Here is an 8,431-nt window from a genome sequence, read left to right on the forward strand (position 1 = left end):
CACATATTTATTGCCTGTTTTTTCATAGTATGTAACGTCCATGAAAGAAGAGATTTGTTTGTTTGTTCTGTCTACTGCCTAGCACGAAGAAGGTGCTCATAAATATTTATTAGAGAAATGAATTAAAGGATAATTTGAAAGTTACACCACACAGAAATATCTAATATTAAAATTTTATCAGTTTTACGTGTATAAATACATTATTATTTTTATAAAAATTGGATCATATTATACATGTAGTTTATAACTTGTTCTTTTCTCTTAATATTATGGGCACGTTCTAAATAAGTAAATGTAGAACATGATACTCTTTTAAATGACTATGAATTATTCAATTACCATTTTTAAATTATTATTGATTTAAGTAATCACTGCTTTTGTATATTTAGGTTATTGCTATCATAGGCTAAGTTCATGTAATAATGTTTTAAATATAAAATTTCACACTTACTTGCTTATTTTCTGAAAATAAGGTTTTAGAAGTACAATCACTAAGTCATAAGGTATAAATATTGATGTACAGCAAAATTATGTCAATTTAATTTTCCACCAACAATGTATGAAATTATCTGTCCTTGCTATTTCCGATAGTATTATTTTCCTTCTTTCAAAGATTTGCCACTTGGAAAAGACAAAAGTATTATAGTTATTATAGCTTTCAATTTTGACTGTTACAATGTCCATTCATTAAATGTACATTTTCATGGACTCAATTTTCATGTTAATTGCTTACTTTTAAAAATAAGCCTGTTTATTTTATCCATTTGATTTAAATCACTGATTGACAAATGAAATAAATTAATTCTGTAATTTATGTTTAAAAGATTTAATCAGTTCTTAAAATAAAACCAGGATCCCTGCTTCTGATCAAGAAGGAGTAGCAGGAACTGAATTTACCTTCTTGCCTGAAACAACAGAAAAATGGACAAAAATACAAAACAGCAGATTTCAAGACACTGAACATCAGGCAACAAATGGTAAAAAAAAATCCTGTGAGCTCTATGGCTGCCCAACTTATTTCTCTGAGAGAATTTCTGGGGCACAATGAGGGACGAGGGAACCAGGGGGAGTCAGCAGACTCTGTGTTGAGAAGCACCTGAGTTTCTGGGGTCCCAGAATCTAAGCAGCCCTGATTCTTTTCCTTGTAGAATGATATCAGAAACCATGGTCCGGGTGCTAGGTGTGTTTTTATTGTGGCTAAAATAACAAAATTATCTTTGTTTTCGGTGTTTTACTTCCCTTTATCTTTAATGCTCTACTTGAGTATTTGCTAACCTGTTCTGATATATAGCTACAATTTTCTGATTTTGTCTCCCAATTGGTTTTTTAGTCTCCATTTCATTTATTTCTGGTTTGATTTTTATTATTACCTTCCTTCTACTGATTTGGGGACTTTTTTTTTTCCTGAAAAAGATTCACCCTGAGCTAATGTCTGTGCCAATCTTCCTCTATTTTGTATGTGGGTCATCACCACAGTGTGGCTGATGAGTGGTGCAGGTCTGGGGCTAACATCCAAACCCATAGGCAGCCAAAGAGGAGTGCACAAACTTAACCACTAGGCCAGAGACCAGCCCATGATTTGGGGCCTTTTCTGTCCTTATTTTTCTAGTTCTTTTAGGTATACTGTTAAATTTTTTATTTGAGATTTTTGTTTTCTGAGGTTAGCCTATACTGCTATAAACTTCTTAGTTTAGTACCATTTAGTATTACTTTTGCTGTATTCCTAAGTTTTGGTATGTTGTATTTTCCTTTTCATGTGTCTTCAGGTATTTTTCTATTTCTCCTTTGACTTATTCATTGAACCAATAATTTTTCAGTAGTATTTTGTTTAATCTCCACATATTTGTGGCTTTTCCAGTTTTCTTCTTGTAGTTGATTTCTCATTTCATACTTTTGTGGTCAGAAGAGATTCTTGGTATTATTTCAATCTTCTTAAATATATTGAGAGTTGTTCTGTGGCCTAATATGTGATCTATCCTAGAGAATGTTCCATTTGCATTTAAAAAAATGTGTTTTCTGCAGTTCTTGGACGCAATGTTCGTATTTAACTGTTAAGCCTGTCTAGTCTGATATGTCATTTAAGGCCAATATTTCCTTCTGTTTGATTCATCTATCCATTGATATAAGCGGGGTGTTAAAGTCCCCTACTATTATTGTGTTGCTGTCAATATCTCCTTTTATGTCTGTTAATAATTACTTTATGTATTTAGGTGTTCTATATTGGGTGCATAGATATTCATAAGCATTATGTCCTCTTCTTAGATTAGACCCCTTATCATTATGTAGGGCCCTTCTTTTTCTCTTGGTATAGTTTTTGTTTTAAAGTCTATTTTGTCTGATATAAGCATTGCTACCTCAGCTTTCTTATTTGTTTCCATTTGCATGGAGTATATTTTTCCATCCCTTCACTTTCAGTTTGTGAGCGTCTTTAAGTCTAAGGTGTGTGTCTTGCATGAAGCATAAATATGGGTCTTCTTTTTTTTTTAATCTATTCAGCCACTTTATGTCTTCTGATTGGAGCATTCAGTCCATTGGCATTTAATAGCTATTGATGCGTGTACTTATTGACATGTCATTACTTTATTTCCAAGTATTTTAGTAGTTCTTCTCTGTTCTTTCTAATTCTCTTGCTATTTTCCTTTTGGTTTTGGTGACTTTCTTCAGTATTATGTTTGGATTCCTTTTTTCTTAATCTTTTGTGTATTTATTATAGGTTTCTGATTTGTGATTACCATGAAGTTCATATATAATACCTTATGTAAACAACAATCTATATTGAGTTGATAGTATCATAAGTTTGACCTCTTAACTGTGAACTTTTACTGCCCCTCACATTTTATGTTTTTAATACCATATTTTAACACTTTTTTGTGTTTTCGTGTATCCCTTAACCTCCTATCATTTTTCTTTTGACCTTCATAGTAGCTACATAGATGATTGATCTCTTACTTTTACTGTATATTTTCCTTTACCAGTGATTTTTTTCATTGATAGTTTTCTTATTCCTATTTGTGGTCTTTTTTTTTCCACTTAAATAAATCCCTTTAACATTTCTTATAAGGCTAGTGTAGTGGTGATAAACTCCTTTAGTTTTCATTTGTCTGGGAAACTCTTCGTTTCTCCTTCCATTCTGAATGATAACCTTGCCTGGTAGAGTCAGTGGATGTAGGTTTTTTCATTTCAGCACTTTGAATATATCATGTCACTCCCTTCTAGCCTAAAGAATTCTGCTGAGAAGTCAGCTAATAGCCTCATGAAGTTTCCTTTCTATGTAACTTACTGCCTTTCTCTTGCAGCTTTTAGTATTCTCTCTTTATCTTTAAAGCTTCACATTTTAACTATAATATGTGAGCCTTGGGACTTGGTGTGGGCCTTGGTGTGGGCCTCTTTGGGTTTATCTTGTTTGGTGCTCTTTGTGCTTCCTGTACCTGGATGTCTGTTTCCTTCCTCAGGTTAAGGAAGTCGTCAGCTGTTATTTCTTCAAGTAGATTTTCTGCCCCTTTGTCTCTTCTCCTTCCAGGACACCTATAATACTGGTGTTAGTATGCTCGATGTTGTCTCAGGGGTCCCTTAGACTGTCCTTGTTCTTTATAATTAATTTTCTCAGCTTGGGTGATTTCCTCTACTCTTTCATCCAGATCATTGATCCATTCTTTTGTATCATCTACTCTGATGTTGATTCCCTCTAGTGAATTTTTCATTTCCATTTTTGTATTCTTCAGTTCTGATTGATTCTTTTTTATGTTTCCCAATACTTTGTTGAAATTCTCACTGTGTTCATCTATTCTCCCAAGACCATCCTTATGAGTATTAGTTTGTACTTTTTATTAGGTGGATTGTTTATCCCTGTTTTGTTTGTTATTTTTTTCCTGAGGATTTGTCCTATTCCCTTATTTGGAACGTATTCCTTTGTCTCCTCATTATGCCTACTTCTCTGTTTATATCAATGTATTAGGTAGATCAGCTATATCTCTCAATCTTGGAAATGTGGCTTTATGTAAGAGATGCTTTATGGGGCCCAGCAATGTGCTTCCCTCTCATTGCCTATTCCAAATATTCCAGGAGTGTCCCCTCTGTGAGCCATGTGTGCCCTTTTGTTGTGGTGTGGTGACTTTTGCCTCAGGCTTATGAGTAGGCTAGGCTAGACCCCAGGCAAGCTGGTTGTGAGGCTCAGGAATCTGAAGCTCCTGTGGTTACTTTATTGGGTGTGGCAAACCTCAGCACAGGGGGTCCAAAGATTAGGTCTCACTGTTTCATTAAGCCTGTGCTTCTGCGTGTCAACTTTATAAGTGTTTCTCCATTTTACTTCCTTCCTTTAGGTGGGACAGGATGGCTAGAGTGGACTGGAGTTAAATATTTCCCTTCTCCCACAGGGAAGGCTACAGATGACTGGAGGACTGAAGTTGAGTATTTCCCTTCTGCTAGTTAGAATCAGTTAAGCTCTGATAATACTAGAGCAGGTTAAATTCTGCTTGACTGGTTTCTCCTCAGGGCAGGCCTTGTTAAGAACAGAGTGCCCTGACATATTTCAAAATCGTTTCTCTTCCCCTCTCCCTGACTGAAGCAAAGGGAGATTTTTCTCCAATATTTACTGTGAGAACCTCATCCAACTCTTATAGGTAAATATCAAAAGACTGTGTCCCTATGACTGAGTCGCTGGAATTTTGAACTCTCACAGTTTTCTTCACTAAACCTCTAGCAATTTATCAATTACAGTTCAAGTTTTCCTACCCAGCACTGGTTCCAAGGACAGTTTCCCCTCTTGAGTGTCTGCTCTTGCAAGTGGTGAATCCCTGTATTTGCTGGTCTCTCTCTCCAATCTTGGCGGCAGTAGGTTTTTTTCAGTGTCATTATCTCTCTTACAGATCCTAGAAGAGTTGTTGATTTTTCAGTCTGTTCAGCTTTGTACTTGTTAGGATGGAGTGGCGACCTCCAAGCTCCTTACATGCAGAACCGGAAACCAAAAGTCCTCATCTCACCTTTCTTTTTCCTTCTTTAATTTTTTCATACATGCTTTGGAATTATATATATATATATTACATATGTATCATATATATATATATATATTACATATGTATCATATATATTTATATATATATGATACATCTGATTTCTTTCATGTAGAATGTTTTTAAGTTTCATCTAGGTATCAGTACTTCATATTTCATTCCATTTTATGGCTGAACAATAATCCATTGTCTGGCTATACCACATTTTGTTTCCTCATTTATCAGTTGATAGATATCACCACCTTTTGGCCATTGAAAATAGTGCTGCTATAAACATTCATGTACAAATTTTTGACACAAAGTGCTGCATATTGTATGATTCCTTTTATATCAAATGCTGAGAATACACAAATCGATATAGACAGAAAATAGATTGGTAATTGCTAGGAGATGAGGGAAGGGAGATTTGAGAGTGAATGCTTAATGGCTAGAGAGTTTCCCTTTGGAGTGATAAAAATGTTCTGGAACTAGATGATGGTAATCATTCATGTGTAGATCTTTTTGTGGACTTACATCTTCATTTCCTTTGGGTGAATATCTAACACAATTTTTCTGAGTTATATGGTAACCATATGCTTCACTTTATGTAAATTGCCAAGCTGTTTTCCAAATTACCATTTTACATTCCCACCAGCAATATATGAGAGTTCCAATTGCATTCTGTTGTATTCTTAATACAATGTTTCCTTCCAGTCAGTGGAATATCTTTTCATTTACTTAACAATAACTTTTCAAAGAGCAGAAGTTTTAAATTTTGATTTAGCCCAAGTTATCATTTTTTTTCTTTTCTTAGAAAATTTTGCATAACTCTAATTTATAAAGACTATCCAATTGTTCTAACAAAGAATAATTGTCCTTTGTTGAAAAGTCTTTTCTTTCCTACTGAATTATTTTGGCAGCTCTGTTAATGATAAGTTACTATATATGTGTAATTATTCTGGACCCTCCATTCTGTTACATTCATCTGCTTGTCTACCCTTAGGTAAACACCACACTGTATTGACTACTACAGGTTTATATGAAATGTTGAAAACAGTGTGAGCCTAATAAATGTGCACTTCTAACAAATTGTTTTGATGATTTTAGGTCCCCAAATAAATTTTTAGCTCCAAAAATAAGTGTTTTTCTATCCATGAACATAGCCTGCAACCTGCCTCCTCATCTCTTTATCCTGGGATCCAAGCAGATGGAAAAGGCGCAATGGTGGAATCATATATGGAATCTTAAAACTTCTGCTCATATTATACAAGTCATGTATCCAGGCTTTGGTAAATAAAGTGGGAATTATACTCCTCCCACAGTGAGAAAGGGTCCCTGAAAGGATGGGCTGAGTAGAATAAACGGCCAAATTTGATTTTAAAAAATGCAATCTGTCATAGAAATTTCCACTGGATAATAATTACATTGTTTTTATTCAACAAATAATTCATAATGACAGAGTTACTTGGAGTTCTCATTTTGTTAATCACAATCACATTCGCATTGCTAATACCTTAGTTAAAGTGATCTCTTTATAACTATTCCAATTAATAATCTGGTGCCATTAACTTCTCCCTTCTCCAAACCATCTGGGTAAATCCTTAAAAAATACTATTTTCAAGTCAACATAATCCTGCCTACAATCTTAAAATGGCTTTTTGTTGTTCTTAACATCAAGTTATATTTTAGAGTGGCATTCTTGTTCTTCCAATCTGCTCACCAAATACTTGCTCCTGAAAATAAGTTGCAGTTTTATTCCCAACATACATTTTATTTTCCTGCCAATCAAAATTTCGGTTTTAATTCTAGGTCAAGTTCATGACGTTTCTCCTGCAAGAACACTTTCTTGATTAAGTAAGCACATTATAAATTTTTCCTTTACCTAAAATCCAGTTTACTCATGATCTCTGAGAATTGGTTGAACACTAGGTTTATTTGGCTGTATTTTTTTCACCCATTGTTTTGTTTATGGGTGTCCAATATCTCCAAAGAACCTATAAATTACTTGAAGCAGATGTGAAGGTTTTGGGATTTTATTCTCCACTGCCTCGAGAACAGGGTTAGATAACTGAATGCTTATTAAAATTCATTGATACTTCCTGCTACCTCTTAAAGGATGGCTTTCCCAAGTTCCATTCCCTGAATCTCTCAGGTCCAGGTGAAAACAAATGTTGTAAATTCCTGGAAGACTGTTGAAATATCTTCCTGTTGCAAACCAAATAATACCATCTTTGTTGTTTAATAAATCTCGTTGCAAGAGGATTTCTTGGTCAATTCCCAAGTCTCTGCAACATCCATTTAATCTACAAATGCTAAACAACTAAATGATTCAACTAGTTCATTGATTTTCATTTAAAATTACCTCCTATATGCTGTCTGTAAGAGCCTATTTAACACTGTGAATAATCTAAAGCCCTGATCCCACTATAGATCTGGTAAGCAAAACTGTTTTACAAACGATTTCTACCAAAGGATTTTAAATGTCTGCCTTTCTTACTTCCATCTTCTACTCTCTATTCCTTCAGCTGAGGTCAATAAAGCAGTTTATGCATGTTAGCAAATATGAAGGGAGAATTCAAGCAAGGTGCCGCTAAAGAGATTGATCTTTGAGCTCTTTTCCTTAAAAGTGATGTGATACATTCTTTCGGAGACAAAGATAAAATTTTAAGTCATAAAATTGTAAGTGTTTGCAGGAGGAACAGATATATTATGACAGACAAGAAATTGAGAAGAAAAGAAGTTAAATGCCTTTCCTTGGGCTGTTTGGCTATATTGTAGTAAAACTGGACAATAAATCAATCTTCTTTCATTGGATAAGTATCAGCAAAACTAATTTTCTCTGTGTTCCTGGTAGATTTCAACCAGATAATTTTTACATGTGAATATGTTAACAATTCTTCTATGGAAATTTACAAAAGATCTATGTGTTCATTAAAGTCTCTTTATAACGTTGCTTAAGAGCCCATGTTGCACATATGTGATGGAATTTTTATATGTTCTTTCAATAAAGATATACTTATGCATGAATTATAAATGACTAAATGTGTCTGTGTTTAACACATTGTCAGCCCAAAGTACTTAGCTAATGTTGGCTATTATCTTTAGAATTATATAGGCAAATGGATGGACAGATAAGTAAATAACGGCATCTGTTCAGGATGCCATAATCTCAACTTGAGTGTCATTTAGTGCCAGAGAGGAAAGTGTCATTTGAACATCCATGATTTAAGTGGTATTTCACTATGAGCCTTAGTATCCTATAATTATCTTTCAAACCAATATACCAAAATAGGATGGAAAGAACAGTAAAGATAAGTTTTTGTGGAGGAAATGAAGTCTACAAAAGTGGATTCTTGGAAATGGAGCTTTTGCTTCGATAGACTCATACTTTCTCTTGATTTTTTTCTTCCTTTGATACAGGCTTCCACATATCACTCAAGACA

This window comes from Equus caballus, chromosome 1 (assembly GCF_041296265.1).
Source record: "Equus caballus isolate H_3958 breed thoroughbred chromosome 1, TB-T2T, whole genome shotgun sequence".
Taxonomy (NCBI): Eukaryota; Metazoa; Chordata; class Mammalia; order Perissodactyla; family Equidae; genus Equus; species Equus caballus.